The sequence below is a fragment of the Cibotium barometz genome, chromosome 21 (assembly GCF_041138505.1).
Source record: "Cibotium barometz isolate CiBa-2024 chromosome 21, ASM4113850v1, whole genome shotgun sequence".
Classification (NCBI taxonomy): Eukaryota; Viridiplantae; Streptophyta; class Polypodiopsida; order Cyatheales; family Cibotiaceae; genus Cibotium; species Cibotium barometz.
The window spans coordinates 56,316,818-56,325,445 of NC_141066.1; the positions used below are offsets into that span (position 1 = coordinate 56,316,818).

The 8,628-nt window shown below is 35.2% G+C and overlaps 1 long non-coding RNA gene across 1 annotated transcript in view; it reads left to right on the plus strand.

The window, feature by feature from the left end:
* Positions 1-3,245: 3,245 nt before the first annotated feature.
* Positions 3,246-8,628, plus strand: part of LOC147627401 (uncharacterized) — a 6,507-nt gene continuing 1,124 nt past the window's right edge. Inside the window, exons 1-3 of the long non-coding RNA XR_015268493.1 lie at positions 3,246-3,321; positions 3,561-3,823; positions 3,912-3,985. This is a non-coding gene — a long non-coding RNA (uncharacterized LOC147627401). The remainder of the gene's footprint in view (positions 3,322-3,560; positions 3,824-3,911; positions 3,986-8,628) is intronic.

Below are 8,628 nucleotides of genomic sequence, written 5' to 3' on the forward strand. Positions count from 1 at the left end.
GCATAAATGAAAATTTATGTGTTTCTTTATTTTTATTCATAAAAGAACTTCAATAGTAATCAAAAGCCATTCAAATTAAAGCTTCTCAAGCTTGAGAGGAGTTAAGAAGAGAAATATTTAGAGTTTTAATAAGAAAAGACAATAATCCACACTTTACCTTCTAATTTGCTTGTTTCTTTGATCACGGTAGAGGCCTCCAACCAATCAATTGGTTTGGTATGTTGATGGAGTCACCAAAGAAGATTGAAGAGAGAGGAAAGCTCCAATTTCTTCAATTTGGAGAGGATTTTTAGAGGATAGTAAAAATTATCATTATTTCAGCATAATATTGGCATAGTATAATTCTCATATTTTTTTACAAAGGGCTAAGGATCTATTTATAGGTGAGGGAGGCCTCTAACCAAGTCCAACTAATTTCTAGAATTTTTCAAGTTCAGTTTGGTTGAATTTGGACAAGATTTGGACTTAGTTTGGTTCCCTTTTGATTTGGTTAGATCCAAGAGAGAGGAGAGATAAAAATATCACAATATTTTTGAGTTTAAAACTCCACCACACGTGAAATAGGTGCCTCCTCGAAGGGATCCCTTTTTCTTACACATGTGTCAAAAATGAATCATTATACTCAAAATATCTCATTTTTTTAGTAATACTCATAGTTTTTACTAATAAACCTTGTACATAGTCAACTCTTCATCTTATGTGGGCATTTACTCATTTTTGGGTATTTTTCTTTTACAAATTGGATTTATCTCCTCCCCACACATGGATTGATCCTATTGGCCCTTAGGAACCTTAATTGGACCATAATCTAATTTTTTTTTAAAGTCTAGATCCTTAGGCTAAGGTCCTTTGTACCCATTTCCAATTAATTTCAATTGCACATTGGAAAGTTCTTTTTGAATTTCTGTTTTAGGGGAATTCATTTTTGACACTAGGAGGATTTTTATATCCAAAAATATCTCATTTTTGGACTACCTCCCTCTAGACATTTTCTCTCTCTAGGTCAAACGGGGTAAAACAAAATCTTTCTTTTATTTCAGAGAGGGAAATAATTATAAGATCAGAAGGGAAGGTTCTTACACCTGCACACCTCAAAAAGCTGGAGGGGAGAATCTTACAATTCCATTTTGAGTTTGTTAGAATGGGTATACAAAGATCTTCATAGAGTGGAGGATTATGTACTTACACCATGAAATCTAGAGGTTGATGAGGTTAATGAACTAGCCTTGAGTGCATTGCCCGGTCTTGAAAGAGAATACCTCAGTGCTGACTCGGTTGCTTCTTTTAAGAATGATGCAATATTGTATCCAATTGAGTACTTGAACAGTTTGAACTTGGGTGGTTGTTACCCTCCTTATCGCTTGATTCTAAAGATTAATACTCCTATCATGCTGCTCCACAACTTGGATCCTCAACGAGGACTTTGTACTAATACCAGATTGATATGCAAGCAATTTCACTCAAAAGTGATAGAAGTAGAAATCATTACAGCTACAAACATTGGAGACAAGGTCTTTATTCCTAGGATAACATTCATACCTACTATGCTGCAATTGCCTTTTGACATGAGAAGGAGACAATTTCTTGTAAGGTTAGCTTTTGGTATGTCAGTAAATAAGTCCCAAGAATAAACATTGAGTGTATTGGGACTTTATCTGGCCACATAAGTATTCACACATGGACAGTTGTACGTTGCTATGTCACGTGTTAGATCATCTAATACAGTGAAAGTGTGTGTAAAGCATTATATGGAACAGGAAAGCAGCATAGAAGGTTCAACCAAAGTCTTCACAACCAATGTTATCTACAAGGAGGTTTTCCAAATGGCATGCATCATAATGTAAATTTAATCTATGTCCAAAAGGTAGAGAACAAGCTATTGACACAGCAGCTTACAAATGCTAGAGACTACTTCATAGATATCTATGTATCAATGAAGTAAGCATTTCAAAAGAGAATATTTACAATGATGTGACGTGTAATCTATGTTGTCTTTTTGTGCAATCTTTCACATTGATGCTACTCTCTTTGGTATTATTGAATTCATGTGTATAAATCTACTTGCATTGAGCTAAAGCTACCATGTAGATCCACGAAAGGGACTGCCCGTCATTGCTCAAGAGGTGGTTCTAATTGTTGAGATGGCTAAAGGATGTCGGTGATTTGTTTTTTTTTAACATTTGGATAAGCAAACGTTTGCTTTTGACTTGCTTTTATATACAATAGCATTATTTATTTTTCTTACTTGGCACAAAATACTAAACATATATATATATATATATATATATATATATATATATATATATATATATATAGAGAGAGAGAGAGAGAGAGAGAGACCTTAAAGTGTTATGTAAATGATTAGTGTAGTGAGTGTTATATTTGATATCAGGGGTATATTGCTTAGGATGGAGGTGTCAAGGAGATCATTTTATTTGTTTAATGGGTGATAGCCAAGATATTGAAGGTAATTATTTTTTAGATTGCTATAATTTAGGTATTATTATTTTTCATAATCTATGTAATATTCATGGCTGAATTATAGACCCTCCATTTTGGGAAGGACAAGCAAAATAGCATCTCTAATTATCGAACTGTTAGAGAGCACCAGTGTTTTATGGTATATATAGAAAACTATTTTTTTTGTAGCTTTTGCGTTTTGTTTGATAAATTTATATTGCTATTGTTACATTCTTTTCGCAACAGGGAATATCTTTATTTTTTAGAACCCAGATCATTGTTGGGTTTGTATATGGTCAAGACCCTTACAACGAGAGCTTTGGGCTCCTTGGAATTTACAGTCTAAGATTACGAAAGATCGCGGATCAACTTCATGTACATATAATGTTTGTGGACTATGAAAATCCTGATATTCATATGCACTGGACAATACATAATTTTTCGATTTGCTGTCTACAAGCCTATTCAAACTCCATTCGCCTCAAATATTGATCCACCAAATGAGTTTTGTAAGGTTTTATCATTTTCCTTTTTTTTTTCCACGAAAATTATATCTTGCAATAGCTTATGTTTTTTTCTTTTTTCTTTTTTTGCCAGATGGAGGCGAGGAGTATAGGCTTCCAAGGAAAAATAATCCAGTTGTCTGAAGATTGTTTTAAAACATATATATATATATATATATATATATATATATATATATATATATATAGAGAGAGAGAGAGAGAGAGAGAGACCTTAAAGTGTTATGTAAATGATTAGTGTAGTGAGTGTTATATTTGATATCAGGGGTATATTGCTTAGGATGGAGGTGTCAAGGAGATCATTTTATTTGTTTAATGGGTGATAGCCAAGATATTGAAGGTAATTATTTTTTAGATTGCTATAATTTAGGTATTATTATTTTTCATAATCTATGTAATATTCATGGCTGAATTATAGACCCTCCATTTTGGGAAGGACAAGCAAAATAGCATCTCTAATTATCGAACTGTTAGAGAGCACCAGTGTTTTATGGTATATATAGAAAACTATTTTTTTTGTAGCTTTTGCGTTTTGTTTGATAAATTTATATTGCTATTGTTACATTCTTTTCGCAACAGGGAATATCTTTATTTTTTAGAACCCAGATCATTGTTGGGTTTGTATATGGTCAAGACCCTTACAACGAGAGCTTTGGGCTCCTTGGAATTTACAGTCTAAGATTACGAAAGATCGCGGATCAACTTCATGTACATATAATGTTTGTGGACTATGAAAATCCTGATATTCATATGCACTGGACAATACATAATTTTTCGATTTGCTGTCTACAAGCCTATTCAAACTCCATTCGCCTCAAATATTGATCCACCAAATGAGTTTTGTAAGGTTTTATCATTTTCCTTTTTTTTTTCCACGAAAATTATATCTTGCAATAGCTTATGTTTTTTTCTTTTTTCTTTTTTTGCCAGATGGAGGCGAGGAGTATAGGCTTCCAAGGAAAAATAATCCAGTTGTCTGAAGATTGTTTTAAAGCTTTGTTCAGGTGTGTTGAGATTGTCAACATTATATTGGGTTGGAATGCTGCTGTTTATTTACGGCAAGTTTGGTGTTTTATTCAAAGAAAGTAAGTGCTTTAGGAGCTTCTACATGGATATATATGGCAATCATGATGTGTTTATATATAGGTTGGTAAGTTAGGGACCATGGGCCTCATCATGGGCTTCAAATATAAGGCTTATCTCTACTTACCCTTCGAGGATATATATGGCAATCATGATGTGTTTATATATAGGTTGGTAAGTTAGGGACCATGGGCCTCATCATGGGCTTCAAATATAAGGCTTATCTCTACTTACCCTTCGAGGATGAGCGTTTCTTTTTTTTGCAATTGGCTGGAATTAGAAAGTGTAAAAAACACACACCCGTGTGTGTCATCGTTTGCATAATGAGGACTTGAACTGGGACTCTAGAGCAACACCTCTCTCTACTGCACTAATTTGTGATCAACAAGGATGAATGCAAGAATACTCTTGCCCGTCAGGGATAGGCCAAGCCACTAGTCCATTCAAAGAAGAAGAAAAGTATGTGGAGTTACCGAATTCTGAAGAGCTGTGGGCACCAACAACATCAGATCCCAAAGTGGCACATATCGGTATCTTTGGTTTAACTATTTGCCACAAAAATAATAATAATGCCATAAAAATTTCACCAAATAATCATTTCATATCTCAAGGAAATAATCATTTCATATCTCAAGGAAATTTTTCATTAATTTTGATTACTTTGAACGGCTAATTCCATTATTGTGCGTATCTGCACACCTTTCGAGTGCCACATGTCCATCATGCACGCATTTTGAAAAATTTGTGATTTTGCCAAAACCACAAACACATCAATTTTACACTTACTATATTCAGTGTCTTCTCTCTCACATGCGCTACACCTTCCATCGCCACCAATTTGTTCCCTGCTGTCAATCTCTCTGTTTTTCTACTCTCCTCACTTTCTTTCCTACCTATATCAATAGTTCTTGGCAACAATGACGATTTCATTCCTTGGATTGATGGAACCAAATTTGGATGAAGATTGAGCATAGGATTGGCTCAAGACCACAAGCTTTTGCAGCATACAGATATACAGAATTATGATGCAAGCAGTGGAGAAGATCTGTTCGGCCCAAAGAATTTGGGTGAAGATTATGTAAAGAATGCTGTGAATTCCAATGTTTGCATTATTCATGCAAGATCACATTCATTAGTAAACAATGAATCGTCTGCATAAGCTTGTGCACAAAATGTTAGCCATTAGCTTATAAGCTTTGAAAACATGCATCTATCCCTGAGTAGTTAATGCATGCATGTACATCAATAGAGTATGTGTGTAGCTATGGCCTAAAGTAGAGCACTGAGTGGACAACTTTGTCATACCGACTTGTGCAAAGTCCATTCAGATGAGAGGCTACTTCCTAAAACACAACAAGCAGTACTATCTTGATACAACCAGTATATAGCCCTTTACCTTTGTAATATAATTCCATTGTATTGTACAAATGCTTGTGCTATATGTACCTACGTAACAAGGACAATAGGTTGTGTATTCTTATAGCCAAGTATACATTATATTATCCATGACTTGTCTCCTATGCTCAAAACCTATTGCCAAGGATGCAAACCAGTATACAATAATCCAGGCATGCAATTAGCCATGAATGCCCATGCAAATCATTTTTTTGCCCATGCAAAACAGATACTATTTGTTTTTTAAATTATTGTGCATTGCATCCATAGACCATAGCATACCATCAATCCAAGGAAAAGGCAGTATGTAGCATATTAAGTAATTAGAAGTATAATTGCGCTTAGCTTAGGTATGCATAGCTCAGCCCATGGTTGAGACCAAGCTTGAATGCATTGTTAGGACCACTATCGCATGATAATGAAGGGTATGTAATTAAAATTTTATGCTCTTTTGGACTACATCTGATTTGGTGCAGGAAGTTAAAATAAAATTCTTCCAACCACCACAAAGAGAATTCCATATCTATTATAAAAAATGTGGCCACACCCATGCAGAAAAAGTTTTGTTGATTTTCCTCAAGAATTCCACAAATGACATGGCCTTTCCTTGGAAGATGTAGATCCGTGATCATTGCTTGGGAAGAATAACATTCTTGATAAAGAATGGAATGCTATGTTCACACTCCCTAAACCAGGTCCAAGGAGTAGCAAGAAGGTGAAGGCTTACCTTGTGAGGGCAGAGTTTTCAAAGGCACTAGTCCATCATCATGGTCTGTCTACTAGGAGGGGCCATTCATGTACAAAATTGGGCATCAATTTGCCAGGGCTTTTTCCATGGCGAATTGCATGGCGGCAAGAACAAGTCCAAGGAAAGAAGACTACACAATTACTTGGGCTCACTTTACAAAGAAGGCAATGAAGATCTCAGAGGAAAGGCACCACATAACAAACAAGTGAAAGAGATGGGAACAATATATGCATGCAAAATCGGGACAATTTTATGGACATGGGTGGTCAAACAAAAGGATGATTTATGTTTATGGGTGTGGAAAAACTGCACTCCATACAGCTCAACCAGGTGTAGAAAGGAATCAAATTTGCAACATGAAACAAGGAATAGAAGAAGCTTAATTGAAGAAGAAAAAAATAGACTTGAAGATGCAGTGCGAGACTTGCATAGGGCTAAGGGTTCCCAATGCCATAACACTTGTGTGAGCTAGCTTCAAGGTAAAATCACTCCTTGAGTTCAGAGTCTGATCGAGTGTGGCTCTATTAAAGCTAATGGAGAAGTTTCAAGCCACGGCTCATGAGGACATCACACAATTAGAAAAAAAGGTTGCACAGGCAAAGGTATGTCACTTGTTTAGCTTTTAAGATTATATAGCTTGCTCTTCTAGCAATGGTATTTCAATCTTACCTATGTAGTGTGTACTTTGCTATATAGCTTAGTGTTTTGTGCTATGTAGCTTAGTATGAGCTTTATAGCAAAGATTAGGCTATACAGCACACTGCTTTATGCTATATAGCTGAAGATGTAGGTCCTGTATGTTATATTAGGCTATAAAGCTCAGTGTTTTATGTAGTGTGTACTTTGCATATAGCTTAGTGTTTTGTGCTATATAGCTTAGGGTTTTGTGCTATATAGCTTAGTATGAGGTTTATAGCAAAGATTAGGCTATATAGTAGAGTGCTTTATGTTGTATAGCTGAAGATGTAGGTCATTTATGCTATATTAGGCTATATAGGTCAATGTTTCATGTAGTCTATACTTTGCTATATAGCTTAGTATAATCTTTATAGCAAAAGGCAGGCTATATAGCACAGTGCTTTATGCTATATAGTAAAGATATAGGTCCTTTCTGTTATATTAGGCTATATATCTCAGTGTTTTATGTAGTGTGTACTTTGGTATATAGCTTAGTATGAGCTTTATAGCAAAGGTAGGCTATATAGCACAGTGCTTCATGCTATATAGCTGAAGATGTAGGTTTTTTATACTATATTAGGCCATATAGCTTAGTGTTTTATGTAGTGTGCATTTTGCTATATAATTGCTTAGTATTTTGTGCTATATAGCTTAGTATGAGCTTAGTAGCAAAGGTTAGGCTATATAGCATAGTGCTTTATGCTATATAGCTGAAGATGTAGGTCCTTTATGCTATATTAGGCTATTTAGCTCAGTGCTTTTATGCTTTATGCTATATACCTTTCATCATACATGAGAACTTACATTTTGTGCTATGTTTCTCTACCATTGTGCTATATTGCCGGCTCACTACTATGTGTATGCTATATATGGAAGCTTTAGCAGTGTATGTTGAATGGTATAAGTACATGAATATTGACATGAATAAGGACTTGTTTCTTGTTTCCATAGATATTATTAGTATAGAGTGAGGTGGATTTTTATGACCAAACTAAGCATCTAAAGTTTTTTGAAAGTTTTTTCTTACATTTTGTGCTATGTTTCTCTACCATTGTGCTATATTGCCGGCTCACTACTATGTGTATGCTATATATGGAAGCTTTAGCAGTGTATGTTGAATGGTATAAGTACATGAATATTGACATGAATAAGGACTTGTTTCTTGTTTCCATATATATTATTAGTATAGAGTGAGGTGGATTTTTATGACCAAACTAAGCATCTAAAGTTTTTTGAAAGTTTGGAGGTCACATCTGACACAAGGGGACAATGTAAATTTTCACCTCTCCCCCAAAGCACAGTTGATGACTTTGACAATAGAGCCTTAGTTGGGGACTCCTTCCTTTGCATAGGATGTGGGTTCCCTTTTGATGCTACTGCCCTCGATGTGTTTTCCTTGCCTTGTCGACATGTGTACCACATGTTGTGCTTTGCTCATGCTTGCAAGGAGTATGGATGTTGTGTTGCTATGAATTACAAACATGTTGTACCTGAGAGGGAAAAGGGTATGATGGGTTAAATTTGCAAAGCTGTGAAGATAGAACATACCATTGGTAAGTTGGACATAACTTATCTAACTAGTACCTAAAATTGATGCTTCATGTGTAACTAAGGCATGGGATTTTTAGGTACTGAAAAGGTGACATCATGACTTGTGGCTGAAGAGCCTATGGACGCGTCATCGCACATATCCATGCAAGCCATGCGTAACTTTAATATGTATTTTCACATGATGCACTAGTT